Source organism: Vanacampus margaritifer, chromosome 16 (genome assembly GCF_051991255.1).
Source record: "Vanacampus margaritifer isolate UIUO_Vmar chromosome 16, RoL_Vmar_1.0, whole genome shotgun sequence".
NCBI classification, from domain to species: Eukaryota; Metazoa; Chordata; class Actinopteri; order Syngnathiformes; family Syngnathidae; genus Vanacampus; species Vanacampus margaritifer.
In genome coordinates, this window is record NC_135447.1 from 13098625 (window position 1) to 13119285 (window position 20661).

The 20661-nt window shown below is 43.4% G+C and overlaps 9 non-coding genes across 9 annotated transcripts; all 9 read left to right on the plus strand.

The window, feature by feature from the left end:
- Positions 1-2925: 2925 nt before the first annotated feature.
- trnae-uuc (transfer RNA glutamic acid (anticodon UUC)) lies at positions 2926-2997 on the plus strand. The gene has a single exon. It is a non-coding gene; the product is annotated as a tRNA-Glu (tRNA).
- A 556-nt stretch (positions 2998-3553) lies between these two features.
- trnae-uuc (transfer RNA glutamic acid (anticodon UUC)) lies at positions 3554-3625 on the plus strand. Its single transcript has one exon. It is a non-coding gene; the product is annotated as a tRNA-Glu (tRNA).
- Positions 3626-7003: 3378 nt separating this feature from the next.
- On the plus strand, positions 7004-7075 carry trnae-uuc (transfer RNA glutamic acid (anticodon UUC)). Its single transcript has one exon. It is a non-coding gene; the product is annotated as a tRNA-Glu (tRNA).
- A 556-nt stretch (positions 7076-7631) lies between these two features.
- Positions 7632-7703, plus strand: trnae-uuc (transfer RNA glutamic acid (anticodon UUC)). The gene has a single exon. It is a non-coding gene; the product is annotated as a tRNA-Glu (tRNA).
- A 5294-nt stretch (positions 7704-12997) lies between these two features.
- On the plus strand, positions 12998-13069 carry trnae-uuc (transfer RNA glutamic acid (anticodon UUC)). The gene has a single exon. It is a non-coding gene; the product is annotated as a tRNA-Glu (tRNA).
- A 556-nt stretch (positions 13070-13625) lies between these two features.
- On the plus strand, positions 13626-13697 carry trnae-uuc (transfer RNA glutamic acid (anticodon UUC)). The gene has a single exon. It is a non-coding gene; the product is annotated as a tRNA-Glu (tRNA).
- A 556-nt stretch (positions 13698-14253) lies between these two features.
- On the plus strand, positions 14254-14325 carry trnae-uuc (transfer RNA glutamic acid (anticodon UUC)). Its single transcript has one exon. It is a non-coding gene; the product is annotated as a tRNA-Glu (tRNA).
- A 556-nt stretch (positions 14326-14881) lies between these two features.
- Positions 14882-14953, plus strand: trnae-uuc (transfer RNA glutamic acid (anticodon UUC)). Its single transcript has one exon. It is a non-coding gene; the product is annotated as a tRNA-Glu (tRNA).
- A 557-nt stretch (positions 14954-15510) lies between these two features.
- trnae-uuc (transfer RNA glutamic acid (anticodon UUC)) lies at positions 15511-15582 on the plus strand. The gene has a single exon. It is a non-coding gene; the product is annotated as a tRNA-Glu (tRNA).
- The last annotated feature ends 5079 nt before the right edge of the window (positions 15583-20661 follow it).

Here is a 20661-nt window from a genome sequence, read left to right on the forward strand (position 1 = left end):
TCTATTCAAGAATCTAACGGTTTCTTAACAGCGGCGTAAGTCCGCTGCGTCTACCTGTGCCTCTTAGTACCAAATTTATAACAGCGGCGTACGTACGCTGTGTCAATTTATACCTCTTAATATCAAATTTATTCAAGAATCTCTCGACTTCTTAGCAGCGGCGCAAATCCGCTGCGTCTGCCTGTGTTTCCCTTTCAGCGCGACAACCAACGTAACGACACTTCCGTAAACAATGCTGTCGTCACCACGTACGTGTACAGATCGAACACCGTAGTAAAATCCGAAATCAGGGACTTCTTGTCCAACACAACGACTTCAAATTTTACTAACACCTTTTCACACAGATCTCATCACAATGTAATTTTGCAAGACGAATACCAGCTGCAGCGACTCGAAACAGACACAATTCCTCAAACGTGGATAAATGTCCACTCACCGTAATTAATTAGGCGCCTGGAATTGCATCCGTCCGTGAACGCCACAGCTCGCAACGTCGCTTGTCGGGTTCACCAAAATGAAGGAATATTTTGATTACTATATTAAGTGTAATCTTTGCGTGTCCAAAATAATTGTATTCAGGATCTGATGAAGAAGTTTTCTTGCAAGAATTTATTTAGAGGCCTCTAAAGACACAGTCAGGACACCACATCAGAATGCAACGTGGATTCCCCCAAGTGTGTGACAATTTACAGAACATCGACTCATTTATACAAAAAAGATAAAAGGTTCCTCCTCCCGGCTCTTGATTGAACAAAGGGCAGACATGTCATCTCCTAGTGAACAAATGTGTAATGTTGTTAGTAAGCAGACGTTTACATACAGACATGTTGATTCCAGGTTGGCCAAAGGTGTAATCTTATTAGTAAACAGACATTTACATACAGTTCCCCTTCTTGACTGGGGGAACAAATGCAATTAGGATCTAAACCCAGACTTTTAGACTCCAATGCCAAAAGGCTCTAAATAACATCATGCACATTCCTATCTTCAATAGCTTTGAGGGTGAGAGGATAAAATAAAGTTCACAAAATCATTACTCCACTGTATTATTTTAAACACTCATAATTATATCACATTGATATGCCAATAAGTAAACTCAAAAACAGTAAAACATCAAATTGAAAATATTAAATGTCTTCACTAGCTTTCCAGTAGCTTGCTAGACGTTACTCGACTTAATGAAGGCAATAAAGGACAGAGCTGGACGACATGCTGTGAGGCCATCGTCTCTGCTCAGCACCGCTTTGTTGCAACATTAAAAATGTTTTTTGCTTCCTTATTCACTTTATGACCACCCCCCCCACCCCCACCCCTGAGGCTTTTCCCCCTTCCCCAACGAAAGCAGCGTCTTAGCACAACACTTAATAATACATCCAACCATCAGAGGGGAAAATTGTATTCTCTCTACACCGCTCAGATCCTCTGATTGACATTTAACCTTCGTCATCTGGAGGGGGTAATCAATAAATTAGCGACAGAGCCGTCTGATCCACGCCTTGTCATCACCGTGCATTATTTATCCGACTGGACTCCAGGCAATGATTACTGAGCTAAAGAGCGACTTGTGACTGTTTTTTTGATTGACGTGCTGCCATAAGGCAACTCCTGCAATCAGCAGAGGCGCTCTAGAGTCACTTTATTGAGAGCTCCTCAAAGTTTGGGTCCAGGGAGGGGGGGGGACTTCTTCTAAAGACATTCTCTTGAGATAAAAATTATTACACAATTAATCTAGCATGCAGAGTCTAACTTGCTAAAATAGTATTTAGCTAAAACGACCACCATCATTCATACAACTTTATTCATGTATTTATTTAGCCTTTATTTAGCAACAGAAGCGGTTGGTCATTGTACTTTATTCATGCCGTGTCTCTCAGGCGTCAGCCCCTTTACTTTTTAGATTTATGATCCAGGTTGCAGTCTCTTTATGAGACAGTTAAAAATGGCCTGTACAGTTAATACAGTTTTGATGATGGTAACTCTGGTGTCTTGGCACTCTGTGATATTCCAGCCTTGCAAAGTGTTGCAAAAAGAGCCTTAAAGAGCCTGGAGGGTATAAAGTATAAATAATGTAACCTGAAGTAGTAAAGTGAGAGACACTGGCCGTATTGCTACATTCCATCACCTCACCAAAGTTAACTGTGTGACAATCATACATACTGTATGCTGTTACCTTGTGATCAAACCCGCTCTCAAAGCCTTCCCCTTTAGCGCTGAGTCATGTTTGCATATTTGTGTTTGTTTGAGGCTTACGCCAGGCCATTAAAAAAGAATAAGCGCTTATGACATATTCAAAGAGGGCATGTCTGGAGTATAAAGTCAAGGAGGGGGAAGCTATGATTCATTAATGGCACCATGAATAGATAACCGGCTGTTGTATGATATCATATTCACTATTGAATTCATGGCCAGTGACTCCTCTTCAAATAATCAGCGCAGCCACGCTAACGCCGTGTAGCACGGATTTATCTTTAAACAATTCATAAGTGCGCTGAGCTATTACAATCGGCTGCTGTTTAAGCTTCTGTGTTCACTTTTTAATAATGAAGACGGCATTCATGTCAAATGCAAACAAATGTTGACATTAAACAAAGACTATTGTGTTGTCAGTCTTATTAATACTGAACTAGTCGCAGATATGGGTATGGAGTCCCATGCAGTCTCGAGAATTTTATGTTTCACTCATTTGGCCTGCATTTAACTGGCGTATGGGAATTATACGTTTTGGCAATATTATTCTCATGTCTTTCTCAACCGCGTTTTGGGATACATGGGATTGCACTGAACTTACCACCCAATGATTTCACAAAGGTTTGTCTCCATGTATGAAAAAGCAGTTTTCCCCGTTGAACATTTTCTGGACTCCTTTGGAACACAGAATTAGTCAAATAACACTGAACTAGTAAGTCACTTAGCTATCTGCACAGCTCCCATATGGTCTAGTGGTTAGGATTCCTGGTTTTCACCCAGGTGGCCCGGGTTCAACTCCCGGTATGGGAATCATAACATTTTGGCAGTGATATCTGGCTGCTCAAGCCTTTTGGTAAATTTGCAAGAACTGTTAACCCTTACCATGCAAACAAACCTTGAAGTAGCCACTGACCAGGTTTTTATTTCACATTTGGCAAGGTCTGTTTTTGGTCGATTTTCTGGAATCCTTGACATAATTTGGATAGTACTGAACTAGTTGGCCACCAGTGTCTTGTGGAACACGGGATAAGTCCGATACCACTGAACTATTTTTTCACTTAGCTATCTGTTCAGCTTCGATATGGTCTAGCGTCTGGGATACCTGGTTTTCACCCAGGTGGTCTGGGTTCACCTCCTGGTATGGACTCATTACCTTTGCCAGTCCTGCACAAAACCTCTGCTACCTTTGCAAGTGCTGACCTACTCATTGAGCATACTTTAGTGGTTACGATTCAATGATTTCACAAAGGTTTGACTCCATGTATGAAAAAGCAGTTTTCCCCGTTGAACATTTTCTGGACTCCTTTGGAACACAGAATTAGTCAAATACCACTGAAGTAGTTAGTCACTTATGTATGTGGAAAGCTCACATATGGTCTAGCGGTTAGGATTCCTGGTTTTCACCCAGGTGGCCCGGGTTCAACTCCCGGTATGGGAATAATAACCATTTGGCTGCTCAAGCCTTTTGGTAAATTTGCAAGAACTGTTAACCCTTTGCAAGTGCTGACCTACTCATTGAGCATACTTTAGTGGTTATGGTTCAATGATTTCACAAAGTTTTGACTCCATGTATGAAAAAGCAGTTTTCCCCGTTGAAAATTCTCTGGACTCCTTTGGAACATAGGATAAGTCAGATACCACTGAACTAGTTAGTCACTGTAAGAATTATTTTGGAGGATTATTATACATTTCCGTGTTGAAGTAAATTGCCTCTTGGGAAACACAAGTCAACGTAATAGTGTAGTAATTTCTGTTTAGGATTGCTATGTATTGCAAAGGAGTGTTATTGTATTTGGTGAAGTTGCAAGTGGATGACTCAGCTGCCGAGTGGGGACAACTGATAAGAAGACGTGACGCACGTCAACGCCAGGGTCCCTGGACTTGCATGCCGCATTAGAGAGTGTGAAGTGAGATAGGAGTTGTTTTTCTCTTTCTGTCATGTAATCAGATGCCCCGATTAGTACATATAAGGGGACTATTTGAGTGATGTACCAAGAGAGACTCTGTACCGATCAAACTGAGGCTGCAGTTTTCTCTTCCTCATGAGTCCTCATGAGTAATAAATTTGGAACCAGATGCTTCTTCTCTCTTTATTTGATAAATGTCTACATCTGAACCTGACATTTTAATTGGTCCTTCGAGCCGGATTGCAACATACCGGAGGTGCCCAGAGGCAGAGCCGACGACCAAGAAAGACCCTGGCCACGGCAGCTGTCCCATTTTAGGGGACTGGACCTCGGCCCTGTTTCTGGGGACTAAAGGTTGAAGCAAGCCAGGAAGAGAGAAGGCAACACTGGTAGGACACTTGTATTTTCATTGGCGGATTTTTGGTAAATAAGTGTCCGTTTAAAGTTAAGGGCGACGGTGTCCTACGCGCGTTTAAACTCCGTGGAGAAGAGGGCGACGGTGTCCTGTACGTACTTAAAACTAAAAAAGACAGAGTGAGTCTATAAAACAGAAAAGACAGCGAGAGAGTCTATAAAACAGGGAAGTAGACAGAGTGAGTCTATAAAACTGAGGAAAAGAAAGAGGGGAAACTGGGAAGAGGGGACTGAAAAATAGACAGAGGGAGTCTATGAAACTGGGAAGAGGGGACTGAAAAATAGACAGAGGGAGTCTATAAAAGTGGGGTGAATCAAAACCGTAAGAATACTAGTCAATGTTGTGTAAAGAGACAGAGAGTCTATAAAAGAGAGACAGAGAGAGTCTATAAAAGAGGGCAACGGTGTCCTACGCGCGTAAATAAAGAGGGGGTGTGAGTGGAGGTTCGCTACCTCGGTGTGACTGGAGGTTCGCTACCTCATTATTGTTTGTTCGGGGATTTAAAGTCAGTTTAATCTCCTTAAGAGAATCGCTGACTCCAACATGGAGAAAACAAATAGCAAAATAGCCAACAAGAAAGACCCGAAACAACAGTTAACATGTGAGGACTGGAAGTTTGTAGAAAACCAATGTCCTTCTAAAACAAAACATTTAAATTTGTGGATAACGAAATATGAATTTGCTGGCCAGCTTAATACACAAAAAATATTTAACTTGCAAGTTTTTTGTTTTTGTTTTATTTAAATAAAAATCTTTATAAGTGGGCCGCTATATTGACACATGGTAGGACGGATACACAGAATATATACGACATATGGCTTTATTTTATTCTCAAAATTTTTTATTATTATTATTATTTATTATCATTAACAGTGGCAACGAAGCCGGTTTGGCCGATTACATGCGAAAAACATTAGAGAAAAGAGATGAATTGAAATTACCAGAAGGCGATTGTGCTTCTCTCCAACAGGAAGAACTAGTAGCTCCAGGAGACTGGGTACTAATCTAAAGCCTCAAAAAGAAGCACTGGAATTCTCCAAAGTGGGAAGGCCCTCATCAAGTGCTGCTGACCACGCCGAAGCAGGGAGCACTTGGATGCATCTTACGCATTGTAAAAAGGTCATCTCAACCGACAAACCCAACAGGGAGGGTGAGCGAAAGTCTGATTCAAAGGTGGGAGCAGATATATAGAATCTGAAAATACCTGCGGTCAGTGAAGTTTTCCAAGACGCCTAACCTAATTAGGGGTTCTCGGTAGACATGGCTATTGCGTGGATAAGATTTGCGGTGCTATGTTGTGTGGTCTTTGTGACCGTGAAGGCTATTCATTCACCAAATTGTTTGATTCTTTGATAGATGCAACTGGTGGTTGTGCATTGGTGTCTCTGCAGTTACCGGTGTTTATTTTTCCATCCACACTGGGGGATATTCAGAGAGCAGTTTCAGCTCATGATCCCCTCCACCATCTCTCAAGAAAGCGACGTGCTTCCTGGTGGGACGGTGGACCAACCTATTTGGATGCAATTGGAGTTCCTCGCGGCGTTCCGGATGAGTATAAGTTGGCAAATCAAATTGCAGCGGGGTGGGAATCTATTTTCATATGGGTAACACCCAATAAAAATGTAGACCGAATCAACTACATCCATTACAATGTACAAAAATTGGGGAATTATACTGAAGAAGGATTTATAGCTGTCAGAGAACAATTGGCTGCAACATCACTCATGGCGTTCCAGAACCGCATTGCGGTCGACATGCTACTGGCAGAGTGAGGTGGCGTTTGCGCTATGTTTGGGGACCAGTGTTGTACATTTATACCAAACAACACATCTCCGGATGGGTCCCTCACGAGAGCCATTGAAGGCCTGCGCACCCTGAATCGAAAGATGAAAGAACACTCAGGTGTGTCCACCTCAGCATGGGACGAGTGGTGGGAAAAAACGTTTGGAAAATATAAAAGTTTGGTATTTTCTGTCATGATTTCTATGACTCTGTTCACCTCAATTCTTGTGCTGTGTGGATGTTGTTGTATTCCCTGCATTCGCGCATTACTCGTCCGACTTATCTCAACCGTCATCGCTCCCACAAATTCTAAAATACAAGAGATGTACCCTTTGCTTATTTCTGTAAATAATGGTGATGGAGGGGACACTAATGACCAAACAAATGATGAGATAATTTCTCCTGCCGTCCTATTTTACACACCTTAAAACTTAATATATATATATATATAAGGGGACATGATGGAATGTTTAAGTTTGTCATCCAGTAAATGATTCAACTGAATAAAGCCTTTATGGAAGTTCTTTTGATGACAACATTTTTGGAGGCAAATGTAGAATAAACAGGAGGGAAATGCCTTTTAGTGGTTACAACTCAGTGATTTCACAAAGGGTTTGACTCCATGTATGAAAAAGCAGTTTTTCGACTCCTTTGAAACACAGGATAAGTCAGATACCACTGAAGTAGTTAGTCACTTATGTATGTGGTAAGCTCCCATATGGTCTAGCGGTTAGGATTCCTGGTTTTCACCCAGGTGGCCCGGGTTCAACTCCCGGTATGGGAATCATAACATTTTGGCAGTGATATCTGGCTGCTCAAGCCTTTTGGTAAATTTGCAAGAACTGTTAACCCTTACCATGCAAACAAACCCTGAAGTAGCCACTGACCAGGTTTTTATTTCACATTTGGCAAGGTCTGTTTTTGGTCGATTTTCTGGAATCCTTGGCATAATTTGGATAGTACTGAACTAGTTGGCCACCAGTGTCTTGTGGAACACGGGATAAGTCCGATACCACTGAACTATTTTTTCACTTAGCTATCTGTTCAGCTTCGATATGGTCTAGCGTCTGGGATACCTGGTTTTCACCCAGGTGGTCTGGGTTCACCTCCTGGTATGGACTCATTACCTTTGCCAGTCCTGCACAAAACCTCTGCTACCTTTGCAAGTGCTGACCTACTCATTGAGCATACTTTAGTGGTTACGATTCAATGATTTCACAAAGGTTTGACTCCATGTATGAAAAAGCAGTTTTCCCCGTTGAAAATTCTCTGTACACCTTTGGAACATAAGATAAGTCAGATACCACTGAACTAGTTAGTCACTTATCGCTCTGGACAGCTCCCATATGGTCTAGCGGTTAGGATTCCTGGTTTTCACCCAGGTGGCCCGGGTTCAACTCCTGGTATGGGAATCATAACATTTTGGCAGTGATATCTGGCTGCTCAAGCCTTTTGGTAAATTTGCAAGAACTGTTAACCCTTACCATGCAAACAAACCCTGAAGTAGCCACTGACCAGGTTTTTATTTCACATTTGGCAAGGTCTGTTTTTGGTCGATTTTCTGGAATCATTGGCATAATTTGAATAGTACTGAACTAGTTTGCCACAAGTGTCTTGTGGAACACGGGATAAGTCCGATACCACTGAACTATTTTTTCACTTAGCTATCTGTTCAGCTTTGATATGGTCTAGCGTCTGGGATACCTGATTTTCACCCAGGTGGTCTGGGTTCAACTCCTGGTATGGAATCATTACCTTTGCCAGTCTGAAGACATTTAACATTTTCAATTTGATGTTTTACTGTTTTTGAATTTACTTATAGGCATATCAATGTGATATAATCATGAGTGTTTAAAAGAATACAGTGGGATGGTGATTTTGTGAACTTTATTTGATCTTTGTACCCTCAAATGCTGTTGGAGGGGCAATGTGCATGATGTTGTCAGAGTCTCTTGTCACTTAGGGACTGAAGGTCTGGGGTCAGATTTTGATTACTTCTGTTCCCCCAATCAAGAAGGGGAACTGTATAAAGATGTCTCTTTACCATCAACCTTACACCTTTGTTCAATCTAGGAGATGACATGTCTGCCCTTTGTTCAATCAAGAGCCGGGAGGAGGAACCTTTTATCGTTTGAGTATAAATGAGTCGATGTTCTGTAAATTGTCACACTCTTGGGGGGTCTACGTCGCATTCAGACGTGGATGTCCTAACGGTGTCTTTAGAAGCTTCTAAATAAATTCTTGCAAGAAAACTTCTTCATCAGATCCTGAATACAATTATTTGGACACGCAAAGATTACACTTAATATAGTAGGTAATAATTCCTTCAAAATGGTGACCCCGACGTGGACTTGTTGAGACGTTTTTTCAACGGCTGTGATTGATCCTGAACACCGGATTTCTAAAGCGCAAAAATATTAACAAGGTGAGTGGACATTTTATCCACGTAGAGAAATTCTGGTTGTTTAGGATCAATGCAGTTGCATTTCGTCTGTGCTAAGTTGTATTTGGGATCTGTGAACAAGTTAGGGGGGTTGTAGTAGTATTTCTTACGGTGGGACGGAAAGTCCTCGATTTTGTAAATTACTATGACATTGAACCATGCATGGGAGTTTTTTCCGCGGTGGAATAGGTTGTGTTTTTTAAGCTACTGGGAGTGCGGTGTGGATTAGCCGCCTGTGTGTGATATCATTCACACAAGGTGTGTGCTGTGTGGAATTACTAAACCGAGGGACATAATTCCTCGGTGTGTGTGTGTTGTGTTAAATAAGAAGCCGGGAAAATATTAAGACGCGCATAAAAATGCCCCGTGTTTACGGAAGTGACGTCAAGTCGGAGCGCTCCGCCGTTTGAAACGGCATAAGACATTGAGTACCACGGAGGAATAGGCTGTTTCTGTTGTTGTGGTGTTATAAGCAGCTAGTGGTGATCGCACTATGTGTTGCTGATGTGTGTTGTGAAATAAGCAGCTCGCGTTGATCACGCGTAGTGTTTGCTGAGCTAAACGCCCGTATGTCGCGTAGTTCGCTATGGTGCGTGGATTGATATAAAAGGAAGCCTGCCGTTTTTTCGGTTCAGAGCTGTGTGATATAAGCCGCCCGTGAAGATCCAGGATATATTTGTTGAAGTCGCGCAAAAGGTATTTAATATCTGTTTCATTTTCGTCTTGTTTGTGTTTGTCTGAGAAAAAAAAAAAAAGTATTTTTTGGGGGGATTAATGAGAATACTTTTGATCTGTTATATCGTAGTATCATAAGTGAGACGTCACTGACCTTATAAATATTAAAAACTACTAATTACTACATATAATGGACGACATTGTTGATCAAGACTCCGGCTGGTTTGATTTGCATAAACTTCCGGTCCATATTCTGAACTCTTCGCTGAGCGTACAGATAAAGGCTGCAACGCTCGTGATGATTGAAGCGCTCCCACCACGCCAGAGAACACAGCAGGAGCTGAGGAGCAAACGTGAGACGGAGGTTGCCGATCTCAAGAAGATTGTGGAGGACGAGGCCAAGGCCCACGAGCAGCTGATGGCCGACATGAGACAGAAACACAACCAGGCCTTTGACGAGCTTAATGAACAGCTGGAGCAGGCCAAGCAGAACAAGATGTCTGTGGAGAAATCAAAACAGGCCCTAGAGAGCGAATGGAACGAGGTGCAAATCGAGCTCAAGACCCTGATGCAAGGCAAATCCGATTCAGAGCACCGTCGCAAGAAAGCAGAGTCCCAAGTTCAGGAGCTTCAGGTCAAATTTGGAGACAGTGAACGGCAGAGGCAGGAGATGGCGGACACGATGGCCAAAATGCAGTCTGAGCTGGACAATGTCAACAGCCTTCTGACTGAAGCCGAGGGCAAAAACATCAAATTCAGCAAAGACCTTTCTTCAGTGGAGTCTCAGCTTCAGGATGCACAGGAACTGCTCCAAGAGGAGACTCGTCAGAAGCTCAACATCTCCACTCGCTTGCGGCAGCAGGAGGATGAGCAGAACAACCTGCGCGAGATGCTGGATGAAGAGGAGGAGGGCAAGAGAAACGTGGAGAAGCAGGTCTGCTACGTTTCAGGCACAGCTGGCCGACATGAAGAAGAAGTTGGATCAGGAGACGGCCAACCTGGAGAGCGCGGAGGAGGCTCGCAAGCGCGTCCAACGTGACGCAGACTCGTTGCAGCAGCAGCTGGAAGAGAAGACGGCCGCTTACGACAAATTGGATAAGACCAAAACCCGTTTGCAGCGGGAGCTGGGTGACCTCATGGTGGATCAGGACAACCTGAGGCAGGTGGTTTCCAACCTGGACAGGAAACAGAAGAAGTTCGACCAGATGCTGGCTGAGGAGAAGACCATCTCCAGCCAGTATGCCGAGGAGTGCGACCGGGCCGAAGCAGACGCCAGGGAGAAGGACACGCGGGTGCTAACGCTAGCCCGTGAGCTGGAGGCCTTGGAGGCAGATGCCCTGCACTACCAGGAGGATCTTGCCACAGCCGAGAGACTCAAAAGACAAACGCAGGCAGAGAGAGACGAGCAGGATGAGATTAACAACGGCAATGCTAAAAATGCTCTGCTGACTGAAGAGAAGAGGAGGCTGGAGGCTCGCATAGCCCAGTTGGAGGAAGATTTGGAGGAGGAGCTACTCAACACCGAGATGATCAACGAGCGTCTGAAGAGAACCACACTGCAGATGGAGCAGCTGACCACGGAGCTTGGCGCCGAGCACAGCAGCGTCCAGCGACTGGAGGGCGCTCGTTCCCAGCTGGATCGCCAAAACAAGGAGCTGAAGCTGAAGCTGCAGGAGCTTGAAAGCACCATCAAGTCAAAGTACAAGTACACCATCGCCTCCCTGGAGGCCAAAATCGCTCAAATGGAGGAGCAGCTCGACATTGAGTCAAAGGAGCGTCAACAAGCATCCCGGCTGGTCAGGAGGACTGAGAAGAAGCTGAAGGAGGTCGCTGAAAGAAGATTCATTGGAGTGCCTTTTCCATGGGCAAAGATGGGCACAGTTGATTCGCCTGGAAAAGCTGATCAAGTGTCAATCTGCTGGTGAAAGGGGGAAATCACTCAATGGTGATTTGAATCACATGCCCCTTTTCATCAATTCACAAGGATAGAGTCACACTGGGAATGAAGTCCCGTGACCTTTCCTGCGATCTCTGGCAGTCAGCCAGGTTCAGAAAGAGGCTGACAAACGCCTCTTTTTAAAAAATTGACCAACTGTCGAACACACTTTTCATTCAACAAAGACCTTCATCAGGAGATGGCTTCGAGGGATGGACACATCTGCTATTGCGTCAGGACACTTAACCACATCACATAGTGTTATGCCTCACATTTATTATGCCCCTTCCACTGAATTTTTTAATGAATCAAACTGAATTCTGACTGCTAAGCCCCTCTATCTTTCTCTCTCTCTCTCACCTGCTATTCTTATTTTCTGAACTCCACACATAAACATTGCTTCATTTTGCGACGATCAAGATTCGCGCTGGACTTTCTCTCTAGACTATTGTGGGATTAAATGTCCGGTTTTTGAACTTATAGAAGTTCAATGGTAGGACTGAAGACATTTAACATTTTCAATTTGATGTTTTACTGTTTTTGAATTTACTTATAGGCATATCAATGTGATATAATCATGAGTGTTTAAAAGAATACAGTGGGATGGTGATTTTGTGAACTTTATTTGATCTTTGTACCCTCAAATGCTGTTGGAGGGGCAATGTGCATGATGTTGTCAGAGTCTCTTGTCACTTAGGGACTGAAGGTCTGGGGTCAGATTTTGATTACTTCTGTTCCCCCAATCAAGAAGGGGAACTGTATAAAGATGTCTGTTTACCATCAACCTTACACCTTTGTTCAATCTAGGAGATGACATGTCTGCCCTTTGTTCAATCAAGAGCCGGGAGGAGGAACCTTTTATCTTTTGAGTATAAATGAGTCGATGTTCTGTAAATTGTCACACTCTTGGGGGGTCTACGTCGCATTCAGACGTGGATGTCCTAACGGTGTCTTTAGAAGCTTCTAAATAAATTCTTGCAAGAAAACTTCTTCATCAGATCCTGAATACAATTATTTGGACACGCAAAGATTACACTTAATATAGTAGGTAATAATTCCTTCAAGTCCTGCACAAAACCTCTGCTACCTTTGCAAGTGCTGACCTACTCATTGAGCATACTTTAGTGGTTACGACTCAGTGATTTCACAAAGGGTTTGACTCCATGTATGAAAAAGCAGTTTTTCGACTCCTTTGAAACACAGGATAAGTCAGATACCACTGAAGTAGTTAGTCACTTATGTATGTGGTAAGCTCCCAAATGGTCTAGCGGTTAGGATTCCTGGTTTTCACCCAGCTGGCCCGGGTTCAACTCCTGGTATGGGAATAATAACCTTTTGGCAGTGATATTTGGCTGCTCAAGCGTTTTGGTAAATTTGCAAGAACTGTTAACCCTTACCATGCAAACAAAGCCCTGAAGTAGCCACTGGCCAAGGTGAAGTAAATTTTGTTGCATAGCAATAGTTGCATGCTTTGGGTACCTACTTTTACCTGGCTGCCAGGGTTTTATTTTACATTTGGCAAGGTCTGTTTTTGGTTGATTTTCTGGAATCATTGGCATAATTTGGATAGTGCTGACCTGTCTGGACTCCTTTGGAACATAGGATAAGTCAGATACCACTGAACTAGTTAGTCACTTATTGATCTGGACAGCTCCCATATGGTCTACCGGTTAGGATTCCTGGTTTTCACCCAGGTGGCCCGGGTTCAACTCCCGGTATGGGAATCATAACATTTTGGCAGTGATATCTGGCTGCTCAAGCCTTTTGGTAAATTTGCAAGAACTGTTAACCCTTACCATGCAAACAAACCCTGAAGTAGCCACTGACCAGGTTTTTATTTCACATTTGGCAAGGTCTGTTTTTGGTCGATTTTCTGGAATCATTGGCATAATTTGGATAGTACTGAACTAGTTGGCCACCAGTGTCTTGTGGAACACGGGATAAGTCCGATACCACTGAACTATTTTTTCACTTAGCTAGTTGTTCAGCTTCGATATGGTCTAGTGTCTGGGATACCTGCTTTTCACCCAGGTGGTCTGGGTTCAACTCCTGGTATGGAGTCATTACCTTTGCCAGTCCTGCACAAAACCTCTGCTACCTTTGCAAGTGCTGACCTACTCATTGAGCATACTTTAGTGGTTACGATTCAATGATTTCACAAAGCTTTGACTCCATGTATGAAAAAGCAGTTTTCCCCGTTGAAAATTCTCTGGACTCCTTTGGAACATAGGATAAGTCAGATACCACTGAACTAGTTTGTCACTTATCCATCTGGACAGCTCCCATATGGTCTAGCGGTTAGGATTCCTGGTTTTCACCCAGGTGGCCCGGGTTCAACTCCCGGTATGGGAATCATAACATTTTGGCAGTGATATCTGGCTGCTCAAGCCTTTTGGTAAATTTGCAAGAACTGTTAATCCTTACCATGCAAACAAACCCTGAAGTAGCCACTGACCAGGTTTTTATTTCACATTTGGCAAGGTCTGTTTTTGGTCGATTTTCTGGAATCCTTGGCATAATTTGGATAGTACTGAACTAGTTGGCCACCAGTGTCTTGTGGAACACGGGATAAGTCCGATACCGCTGAACTATTTTTTCACTCAGCTATCTGTTCAGCTTCGATATGATCTAGCGTCTGGGATACCTGGTTTTCACCCAGGTGGTCTGGGTTCAACTCCTGGTATGGACTCATTACCTTTGCCAGTCCTGCACAAAACCTCTGCTACCTTTGCAAGTGCTGACCTACTCATTGAGCATACTTTAGTGGTTACGATTCAATCATTTCACAAAGGTTTGACTCCATGTATGAAAAAGCAGTTTTCCCCTTTGAAAATTCTCTGTACTCCTTTGGAACATAGGATAAGTCAGATACCACTGAACTAGTTAGTCACTTATCAGTCGGGAGCGCTCCCATATGGTCTAGCGGTTAGGATTCCTGGTTTTCACCCAGGTGGCCCAGGTTCAACTCCCGGTATGGGAATCATAGGATTTTGGCAGTGATATCTGGCTGCTCAAGCCTTTTGGTAAATTTGCAAGAACTGTTAACCCTTACCATGCAAACAAACCCTGAAGTAGCCACTGACCGGGTTTTTATTTCACATTTGGCAAGGTCTGTTTTTGGTCGATTTTCTGGAATCCTTGGCATAATTTGGATAGTACTGAACTAGTTGGCCACCAGTTTCTTGTGGAACACGGGATAAGTCCGATACCACTGAACTATTTTTTCACTTAGCTATCTGTTCAGCTTCGATATGGTCTAGCGTCTGGGATACCTGGTTTTCACCCAGGTGGTCTGGGTTCAACTCCTGGTATGGACTCATTACCTTTGCCAGTCCTGCACAAAACCTCTGCTACCTTTGCAAGTGCTGACCTACTCATTGAGCATACTTTAGTGGTTACGATTCAATGATTTCACAAAGGTTTGACTCCATGTATGAAAAAGCAGTTTTCCCCGTTGAAAATTCTCTGGACTCCTTTGGAACATAGGATAAGTCAGATACCACTGAACTAGTTAGTCACTTATCAATCTGGACAGCTCCCATATGGTCTAGCGGTTAGGATTCCTGGTTTTCACCCAGGTGGCCCGGGTTCAACTCCCGGTATGGTAATCATAAGATTTTTGGCAGTGATATCTGGCTGCTCAAGCCTTTTGGTAAATTTGCAAGAACTGTTAACCCTTACCATGCAAACAAACCCTGAAAAAGCCACTGACCAGGTTTTTATTTCACATTTGGCAAGGTCTGTTTTTGGTCGATTTTCTGGAATCCTTGGCATAATTTGGATAGTACTGAACTAGTTGGCCACCAGTTTCTTGTGGAACACGGGATAAGTCCGATACCACTGAACTATTTTTTCACTTAGCTATCTGTTCAGCTTCGATATGGTCTAGCGTCTGGGATACCTGGTTTTCACCCAGGTGGTCTGGGTTCAACTCCTGGTATGGACTCATTACCTTTGCCAGTCCTGCACAAAACCTCTGCTACCTTTGCAAGTGCTGACCTACTCATTGAGCATACTTTAGTGGTTACGATTCAATGATTTCACAAAGGTTTGACTCCATGTATGAAAAAGCAGTTTTCCCCGTTGAAAATTCTCTGGACTCCTTTGGAACATAGGATAAGTCAGATACCACTGAAGTAGTTAGTCACTTATGTATGTGGAAAGCTCCCATATGGTCTAGCGGTTAGGATTCCTGGTTTTCACCCAGGTGGCCTGGGTTCAACTCCCGGTATGGCAATAATAAACTTTTGGCAGTGATATCTGGCTGCTCAAGCCTTCTGATAAATTTGCAAGAACTGTTAACCCTTACCATGCAAACAAACCCCGAAGTAGCCACTGACCAAGGTGAAGTACAAGTAGTCCCATAGCATCTAGTTGTTTGGGTACCTACTTTTACCCGGCGGCCAGGGTTTTATTTCACATTTGGCATGGTCTGTTTTTGGTCATTTTTCTGGAATCCTTGGCATAATTTGGATAGTACTGAACTTGTTGGCCACAAGTCTCTTGTTGTCCCCTATGCTCTAGCACCTAGGATACCTGGTTTTCACCCAAGTGGCCTGGATTCAACTCCTGGTATGGGAATCCTTGCCTTTGCCAGTCCTGCACAAAACCTCTGATATCTTTGTAAGTGCTTACCTTAGTGGTTACGATTTGAAGATTTCGTCAAGGGTTTGACGTGTATGAAAAAGCAGTTTTCTGTTGAAAATTCTCTGGTCTCCTTTGGAACACAGGATAAGTCAGATACCACTGAACTAGTTAATCACCTAGTTTTGTGCACAATTCCCATATGGTCTAGTGGTTAGGATTCCTGGTTTTCAACCCGGTGGCCTGGGTACAACTCCAGGTGTTGGAATCATAAACTTTGGCAGGGATATCTGGCTGATAATTGAACATTTTCAAGCACTAAGCTACTCATTGAGCAAGCTTTCGTGGTGAGTATATTTGGGGGGACAGGTTTGACTTAATGTATAAAAAAGGTCTTCACCCGTTTGACACTTCGTTGAGAGAAGTTGGATAACACTGAACTACTCACTTAGTGTCTTGTGAAGGTCCTATGTGGTCTAGCGGTTAAGATTCCTGGTCTTCCGGGGTTGGACTCCCAGTATGGGAAGACTACTTTTTGGCAACAGTAACTATTCTTACCTGTTACTCATTCAACACTTCTAGTACTGATGCAAGAACTGAAGTCAAACATCACTCAGCACTTACCGTACCAAGTTTCAAATGAGCGACCAGAGATTCCAAATTATATCTGGAGGACAGGGTTTGACTTCGTGTTTTCTTTGGGAGAAGTTGGATAGCACTGAACTAGTCGCTTGTTTAACTGTGAAGGTCCTATATGGTCTAGCGGCTAGGATACCTGGTTTTCACCCATGTGTCCTGGGTTCTACTCCCGGTATGGGAATCCTTATCTTTGCCAGTCCTGTACAAGACCTTCGATATCTTTGCAAGTGCTGACCTACTAATTGGATTGAGGATTTCACCAAGGGTTTGACTCCATGTATGAAAAAGCAATTTTCCCAGTTGATACTTTTCTGGTCTCCTTTGAAACACTTGATAAGTCAGATACCACTGAACTAGTTAGTAGTCACTTAGCTATCTGTACATCTCCCATATTGTCTGACGGATAGGATTCTTGATTTTCACCCAGGTGACCTGGGTTCAACTCCTAGTATGGGAATTATAACCTTTGGCAGTGATATCTGGCTGTTCAAGCCTTCTGGTAAATTTGCAAGAACTGTGAACCCTTACCATGCAAACAAACACTGATGTAGTCACTGACCAAGATGAAGTAGCCCCTTAGCATGTAATCGTTTGGGTACCTACTTCTATCCGGCTGCCAGTCTTCTATTTCACATTTGGCAAGGTCTATTTTTGGTCAGGGGTTATTCTTCTGGAATCCTTGGCATAATTTGGATAGTACTGAAGTTGTTGACCACCAGTATCTGTGGGTTCTGTATGGTCTAGCGGCTAGCATACCTGATTCTCATCCACGTGGCATGGGTTCAACTCCTGGTATGGGAGTAATTACCTTTGTCAGTACTGCACAAAACTAATCATACCTTTGCAAGTGCTGACCTACTCATTGAACATGCTTTAGTGGTTAGGATTTCACCCAGGTTATGACTCCATGTATGAAAAAGTTGTTTTTCCAGTTGAAAGTTTTCTGGTCTCCTTAGGAATACATGAGAGAAGTCAGATACCACTGAACTCGTCACGTAGCTATCTTTTGAGGTCCCATATGGTCTCTTGCAGTGGTTCTCAACCCTGGTCCTCAAGCACCCCTATCCAGCTTGTTTTCCATGTCTCCCACAAGCAACACATGTGTTTCAAACAATCAGCTCATCAGCAACCTCTGCATGAATCCTGATAACGATCTTCAGCTGTGTTGGCTGGGGAGACATGGAAAACAAGCTGGATAGGGGTACTCAAGGACCGGGGCTGAAAAACAGTGGTCTAGTAATTAGGATTCCTGGTCAGTGTGGTGTAGACCAGTGGTGTCCAAACTCGGTCCTCGGGGGCCGGTAGTCCCGCAGGTTTTGGATATTTCTCTCCTCCAACACAGCTGAAGCTCATCAGCAAGCTCTACTAAGCCTGATAACAATCCTGTTGATTGAAACAGGTGCGTTGGAGCAGGGAAACCTCCAAAACCTGCAGGACTACCGGCCCCCGAGGACCGAGTTTGGACACCACTGGTGTAGACCATAGGTGTCAAACTCTAGTCCTGCAGGTTTTAAGGGTTCCCTCTACCAACACAAGCTGATTCCAATCAGCGTGATTGTTATCAGGCTTACGCAGAGCTTGCTGATGAGCTGATCATATATCAGCTGTGTTGGAGAAGGGAAACATCCAAAACCTGTAGGACCGTGGCCCTCGAGGACCGGATTTTGACACCAATGGTCTAGATTCTAGGTTTTTACCCATGTGGCCAATGTTCAACTCACAGTCTTGCCTTCTTAGAGTGGCTCAGTGTTTCTTTCACCGCAGGTAAAATGACGACTGTACATTTAAAGTTTCTTTCTTTCTGATGGTATAGGGACTGATCAAACCAACAGACATCAAGAATCCAAAATATACCCAGTTGAAAATGGACTTCAAAGCTCACGTACATTGGAAATGCTGAACAAACTATTGTAACCACATTATCACATGGTCTTTTATATACCATTACTTTTGTCTAAACCAACTTAATTCTTTCATCTTTCGGACTAAAAATAACCACATCCGGAAACATCATTGCGGTTGGTAGACGTTGCGTGTACTTAGTTATGAAATTGGCACAAGGGGAATCGACTTTACGCTCATCTCGCTGACACAATGAAGTATCGTCATATGGTGAATGGTTACGGAAACATAATGCACCAACACTGCAAGCCCTTCATCTAAGGATGGATAACACACACACACACACACACTTGTTGTTGCTCTGCCGCGTTGTAGTTTCTGACCCTTATCCCGATCCTGCTATCAGTCAGCATGCATCTCCACGGATTCTTCACAGACTCTGCAGTGCCTAATTGCGGCTCGGACTCTCTCCTTGCCAGCCTGCTTGGGTTTTGAGAAGAAAAAAAAGAATGTTTGTAGCCGGCTGTTGGGCTTTTATCTATATTTTAAGCCACACACAAGGTGTAGAGTCGGCCTGGAGCTTGTTCCGAGGGCCCACGGCTGCATAATTCATGAGGAGGAGCCGTTTGCTGCAGCGGGCTAAATAAAAGATCTGCCAGAGGTGGATTGCAGGACAAGGAGGAGCCCGCCATACTGTACCTGTGTGGAAATGCAGTTTGGGATGTGTGGCCCCCAAACCCCCTCCCCGTAGATCAATAGTGCTGTCACATACATATAGGACATACGCAGTTGCTAAGTCTGGTGGTCCCGAGTGCGCTGCGGTTGCGTGATCTCTCCTCCTCGCAGCTCCTGTTATGTCATCACGAGCCACTGAGGTACCGGGATGAGATTTCATCATCTTGTCTTTACCTCAGTCGAGGCCGTTATGTAAGACACTTTGGGGCCTGCAGAGAGAAAAATGTATTTGGTGGCCCTCTAGCTGCAGACTGTAGGAGTTTGTGTGCAAAATTGCAAAATAAACCGTAGATATGAGGATTGTTTTTAGAGTTTAACACAGTAAAAACTGTGTTCTGTAGATTCCAAACGAAAATGTATTTGAAGGCATCATGAATGAGACACGCTAGTAAACAAGGTTCTCCTGTATTTGACACATTTGATCCGAGAGGAGACTGAGGGCAGTAGCTAGACCAACGCACAGGGGGGCAAAATAATAAACCTACTTCCAGGTTTTTATTTTGGAGTTAATTATTAAAATGTGGCTGAATGCTGATTCATTATTTCCTCAAGGAGTTTGAGGGTAGTCTGCAGTAAAGTAGAGACTGTGGAGTATAGTAATACAGCTTCCAGAGCCGAGTAAAGGCTTGGTTCTATCCACCTCAGCCAAAGATGTACCAAAGAAAATATGAATGCCATGCTGAAGTAAACACATCAATCTTCTGTATTTAAGGAGTTAACTAAGAGGAGACTGAGGGCAAAGTAGAGACTGTGAAGGATTAATGGTGAAACATCAAGAGCTAAGGATCAAAAACAGTGAAGAAGGATAAGAGTCTGAAACATTTTAGGAGTCACATTCTCGAGGAGGCTGAGGGCACACTGCAGCAAAGTGGACATTGTGGAGTATCAACATTGTGTCATCCAGAGCTCAGGCTGGACAATAATGGTGTAGCACTATCTTCTTGAAACACATCAGTTAAAAAGAGACTGAGGGCAGTGAGAAAATGAAGCGTTGCAGCAAAGTGGAGACTATGGAGCACATGTACCTCTGTATGCAGAGCTAACAAACTGGACTAATGTTAGTTTAGTTTGTGTTTGTTTTTGTTATTCTGCATTCTCAAAATGTGTTGTAAATATTAACTAATCAGATTGAATCCAGATTATATGGATTAAACACTCCACAATCGAATACGTTTTATAACATATGAGTCAAAAGTGACTTTTTTTTGCAACAGATTACCTCACAATGAGTTTTGCCTAATCAATAGCATATGAACAGTTTCTTCTGCCTGCCTCCTTTAACCTACTTGAATGTTGAAATTGGACAGAAAAATATTTCTAAAAATGTATATACTGAAACAAAATATCATTTTAAAATGCTTACATTTGAGATTTAAGTATAATGTACTGATTCTAACCTCCAAATGTGCATGTTTCCTGGCCCTAAGAGAGAGATGATGTATTTAACACAAATTTCTAAGATGGGAAAGTTGGAAGGCGGTGCGGCGCGTGGCGGGACCAGGCCCGACGCAATGCG